We start from the raw sequence: 6000 nt of genomic DNA, 5'->3' as shown, positions 1-6000 counted from the left end.
TTGGGCTGAACTGAGATGCCACACCCGATCCAGATGCACAAGAGGTGATTGTTGAGGGAACAGCAGCTTGGTGGACTGGATGAGACCCCTTGTAAAGTGTGTTTATTCTGAGAAGGGGGCTGCTCACTCCCTCATAAATACCCCATGGACACCCCAGAGGAAGCTGCTCATGTGCTTTGTATGCAAGGCCTGTGGGACTGGCTTTACCATAACCAGGATGTTCAGCCACTGAATGTGCCCGTTACCCAGATTAGAGTAAATGCTGCGATTAAGGGGGCTGCTTTTGCGCATGTAACTTTGCTATTACAAAACTGAACAACAGGAAGCCTGCATGGCTCAATCGGTTGAGTGTCCAACTCTTTGATTTTTGGCTCAGATCATGATCTCACAGTTCATGAGTTCACTTCAAGCCGCACGTCCAGCTCTGCTGGAGGCCCAGGGCCTGCTTGGGATTCTCTTTCTCCCTCTCTCTCTGCCCCTTCCTTGCTTGCTTGCTCTCTCTCTCAAAATAAATAAATAAACTTAAAAAATTAAAAAAACTGAACAGCAGTTCAAGAAGCTTTGTTGAACTTTCTGGGGTAGGGTGGGGACAAGAGCCTTTGCTGGGACTCCTTTTTTTCTTTTCCTTTTTTTTTTTTTTTTAAGTTTATTTATTTTGAGGGAGAGAGAGCACAAGCAGGGGAGGGGCAGAGAGAGAGGGAGAGAGAATTCCAAGCAGGCTCTGAGCTGTCAGGGGAGAGCCTCAAGAGGGGCTTGATCCCATGAACCACAAGATCACGACCTGAGCAGAGATCAGGAGTCGAACACTCCAACAACTGAGCCATCCAGGCGCCCCTCTGGGACTCCTTAATGCAGGAGCCCATGCGCTGTGATTCCAAAACCTGTTGGTGAGGTCTTAATGAGGGCGAGTTTAGATGGGGAGGCTACAGAGATGCAGCGTTAGATGGAATTGAGGTGAAAGTTTGGGTGAAAACTTGGATTTTTTAAAAGTGTTTATTTTAGAGAAAGAGAGAGAGCAAGAGAACGTGCACATAGGGTAGGGGCAGAGAGAGAGAGAGAGAGAGGGAAAGAGAGAATCCCAAGCAGGCTTGGCACCATCAGCACAGCCGGATGCGGGGCTCAAACTCACATGAGACGATGACCTGAGCCAAAACCAAGAGCTGGATGCTCAACCCGCTGAGCCACCCAGGTGCTCAGGAAAGTTGGATTGTTTTTTTTCAACTATATGTCAAGCTGTTGGCATCCTGTTTACCTGAATGTATTGGGTTGGATATTATGTTTAGCTTGGGGACTGCTTCTTCTGGCTGATACTGTAAGGCGGAGGCCCGTGAGCCCACCTGCAGGCCAGCGTTAACTGGAGATACCCAACAGAAAGCACTAGAACTGCCTGAGGCCCACACAGGTGGTTAACTGAACACAGTATAGAATACCAGGTAGACAGGATGAGACTACCACTTTGGTTAATGACATGCTGGACTGCTGGTAGCAGCGAGTTCTCAGCACCATAGACGCGTGACCTGTGGAAGCCTCGATGGCTCATGGGGACCGACAGTAAATCACAGAGGGGTGGATAAAGTTGTGCTGCTCGTAGCCTCAGCAGCTCCGATGTGGCTCCAGCCATACGGGAAACAAACGGGTTGAAGGAGGCTGGTCCTCCGTGGTTGATCTTGCAAATGCTTTCTTCTCTTCATCTCGGAAAGGAGCCCACTGCAGTCTGCCTTCACGTGGGAAGGACCCCAGTGTATGTTTATGGTGCTGCCGTGGTTTATTCTGAACTCACCGGCTACTGTGATAATGTGGTCAGAAGGGATTTGAACTTGATGTGGGTCTCAAGTGTAATAATATGCTACATTAATGACATGAAAGATTGGAGAGACGAGGACCAGGCTGGAACTGATCTCAATGTGCTAGTGATGCATGTGACCATTAGGCCCGGATAATAAATCTAGCAAAGGTCTAAGGGCCCTACTCAAGCGGTGAAATTCTCAGAAATAACCTGGACAGGAACCACCTGGGATATCACACACATGACTAGAAATTAATTGTCACTACCCGTCCCTAAGACCAAACAAGAAGGTAGTGTTTGGTTGGTGTATTTGGATTTTGGAGAATGCATGTGCCACATCTGAGAGTTTGGCTGACTCCCATCTCTACGACCACCCAAAGCTGTATTTTTGAGTGGGGACCTGAACAAAAGGAGGCCATGTATGAATTACAAAACGTGGTAGGGCAGCTCTCAGTGCCTTTGGAGCCTTGTGACCCCCCACTCACTGGTGACTGTGGGATGTCTGCCACCTGTACTCACACAGACTGGGGCTTGTGGCAAAAGCTCATGTGCACCTCTGTAGAGAGCAAGATGGAGTCACTCATGTCAAGAAGTGATGTGAGCAGCCCTAGGATATTGTAGCTAAGACCAGGTCTCATCAGAACCAGCACAGACTGGCAGGACTAAGGACTGATGATCCGTAAGGCTACAAGAACCTAAAAGAGCCAGGAGCTGATGGTCACTAGAACCAGGAAAGACTTGAAAAGGCCCAAGACTGACGAAACTCCTTGAAAAAGGGAAAACTGCAGCCAGCTGTCAGACTCTCCAGACGCGGACGACTTCATGTCTGAGTGGGTTAGCAAGGCAACTGCCACAAAGACTCTGCCCGAATGACCTCTGAACGTAAGAGAGCTGCTCTGCAGTGAACAGAATACGCAGTAAGGGTTGAGAGCTGACCCATACCAGACCATTCTGCAAGGTCACAAACAGACTTCATGTCTGTTTCGTTAACTTCTTACCCCTTGTCATATCTTTGTTGTGTGACTTTGTATTATTGTACTTGGCTTTGTGTGGCACATATGAAGCCAAGTGAGATGTGTAGCGAAACGTCATTGAATTTGGAGTCTTGAAACTGCTTTACAATTACATTAACCTTGCTTTATAATTGAATGAATCACAAATGAATCATTTGTGAATGAATCACGATTGAATGAATTGGACATTGTGGAAAGACACAGCTTGTGTTGGTGCTTTTACAGAGTGCTCACGACAGCCTCCCAGCTGTTGGGATTTTGGACCAGAAAATTCCCAGATACCACATCTTGCTGGCCAGTCCACACCATTTGAGGGACACACCTGCTACTGGGCACTAATGAGACCGCCTTGATGACCGAAGGACATAAAATAATCATGAAACCTGAGATACTCGTAATGTCTTGGGTGATGTCAGAGAGACACTCTAATAAGGAAGGCTGTGCCCAGAAGAGTTCCAGAATAACATGGAAATGGTTCATATAGGGGTATGCTGCCAGGGAACACAGGGAGCCTCCTTTCCTCTAGGACCGCCTTTGGAGCCACCTGAGGAGCCGCTGGAACCAACTGTCATGTGGATGGTGTCCTAGGAATGGCTCTTGTCTGGAAAACAAAGGGCTGTTTGGTTTATGGGTGGCAGTTTCAAGATGAATGGACAACATCCTGTTTGGAAATCTGTAATCTAGGCCAGCACAGTGGCCAAATAGAACGTCTCTTCCAAACGGGGAAAAGTTTGGGTTCAAATGGAGAGAAGGAAAAATAGTAGCTACGGGTAAAGGATTGAATAAATGGGTTATGTAATGAGGGAAATCCCATGTTACACGAACATCTCGAAAGAGGCTCAGAGCAAGAGGTGATACGGTCTCTTAGCTGGACTGTACCAGATGCATGAAAGGGTGAAGCCATGTGTTGTTGAGATGACAACTGCTTTGGGAACCTGGCAAGATTGAATGATGGCTTGCAAATCTGAGTGGCATCACCATAGGAGACCTTTTTACAGGAGATGATTGGATAGCTATCAATGGCTGAATGGCATTCTAGTAAGATGCCAGTTAACTTTTAAGATTGTTTTGCTAGAAGGGACCCATGTTTGAGAATGGGGTGGTGGTGGTCTGTGATGTTGTGATTTATAATAGATGTATATTTGGTCTTTGTCCCCATTTCTGGCACAGAGCTGCTAAAACCTTGGAATTTCCTAAGTGATAAGAGGGATAATACAAAGGTGTCTTTTGTTAATGAGATGACTTTTGGAACTACCTAAGGATGAGGGCTGGTTGCCAATGGAGCCAACCAGGGGACTAGTGGGTTGGAACCTTCAGTCCCACCCACTGACCTTTGGGGAGGGGAGAGAGGCTGGAGATTGAGTTGAGTCACCAATTGTCAATTAGTTAATCAACTGTGCCAATAGAATGAAGCGTCATAAAACCCCAAAAGGGGTTTAGGACTGAACCCTTAACCTGTGGAAACTGATGGGATGTCTAAGTGGATAGCATCAGAATTAAGCTGAATTTTAGGGCGCCCACCTGGTGTCTGAGAATCACTTGTTGGTGATCCCACTGCCTTTCCCACACACGCGGTGTGATCAGGTCCAAAACCTTCCCACCCATGGAGCATGCCGACTCTGTACACCGGGAGATAGGCTTCATTAATGTTTCCCAATCACTGTGGGCCTTACCTGTCCTCACTGTGGTAGAGTGATGGAAGGTGGGCACAGCCCCATGCAATAAATGGCCAAGTGAGGAGAGGGAAGGCCCTGGTAGGAATCGGAGGCTCTCGAGGCCTTCGCCTTCCCTTCTCCTCCTTCCTCACCGCTCCAGGTCTCAACCCTGGCAGATTTTCCTTTGGCAGCAGGGGGGCCTTGTGAGGTATGTTTCTCGATTCTGCCCCCGATCAGGTGAACGCAGAGGGTGGGGGCTCAGAACCTGTAGCATCTGGGAGGAAACGAACATAAAGCCCGGAATGTATTTGAGCACGTTATGGAGTGTGTGGTCTCAGAAGACACCGGCCAGTTAATGCCTTTCAGCTGCGGAGAGCCATAATGCAGAGCCCAGCCCCAAACCTGTGATAGCCGATCAGTCCCTTCTGTTTTTTGATGCACAAAATCTTAAAGGCTTGAATTTCAGTTAAGGTATAGTTTCCAATCTCAGTTTCTATTTTGTGATTTCCTCCTGATTCCTTAATCTTGTGTTGTTACCAGAAAAACGTGTGATGATGTTCCTGTGCAGCCACTTCCCTTCCCAGGAACTCTGGGATTGGGGTCTGCCTCCATGAGTGCAATACTCACAGGTCTTTGGGAAAAGTCCCCAGACCTGAGAGTGTTAGTACCAGAGCCCGGGCAGTGAGCGTGCCGTAGCACTGAGCAACGCCCAGGAGCCCAAGAAATGCCGAGGTTTTGCATTTAACAAGGAGCTGATGGACCTTCTCAGGGATTTTAGGAGATGCTGGCTGCAGATGTTCGGGATAGTTGTATTTGGTTTTTTCTTTAAGCAACATCGCACCAGGGATTGGACCCATGATATCCCATTGGGTCAGTGGACACAGAATGACAGCAGCGAGTAAAGCAGTGACACACAGACCATGGTCCTCTGCTGCATTTCCCTTTCGTGGTGCCACTGGTTTCGATGGCAAGGCTACTAGGACGCATAGTCTAGGCACAAGCCACGGCCAGGTGGTCACGGGCAGAGGGCTCCTGTCCTCTTTACGAGAACGTCCTTTCCTCGTGTCTTTGGTCCAAAACATGGACCACACTCCACTTGGGTGTCACAACAGTCCTGGGGTCCAATCCCCAGGCCTCTGGGCACGGAGGACCCTCACTGTACATTAATAATCAAGGCCTTTTCATCTACCGGTCCGATCTTGTTAGATAATATGGCCTTGACCCCGTTGGTCTGGGAAGATGCTGAATTACTACGGCAGCGGTGACATTCTGGGATGGATGCTGCAGGCAGCAGTGAGAGCGGCAGTAACCAGCAGCACAGGCAGCATGGCCTCTAGCAATTAGCGTTCCTTTCCCAGATGGTTACCGCTTGGGTTAGTCGGTCGGTAAACCAGGTGCAGCTAAAGGGCATTGCTCTCCGTTAAGTGCAAGGACAATTGTGCAGTCCTGCCCACTACGCCAACTGTTTTGGTCTCAGCCTGTGGATAGTGCCGCTATCAGCCGAAAATACCTGGGGGCACTCAGCTGGCCCAGTGAGCCCCCCACA

The sequence above is a fragment of the Lynx rufus genome, unplaced genomic scaffold (genome assembly GCF_022079265.1).
Source record: "Lynx rufus isolate CCGP_SWC_20201006 ecotype Redwood Valley unplaced genomic scaffold, mLynRuf1.p SCAF_16, whole genome shotgun sequence".
In the NCBI taxonomy this organism is placed as follows: domain Eukaryota; kingdom Metazoa; phylum Chordata; class Mammalia; order Carnivora; family Felidae; genus Lynx; species Lynx rufus.
Note: the sequence above shows the minus strand (reverse complement) of the source record.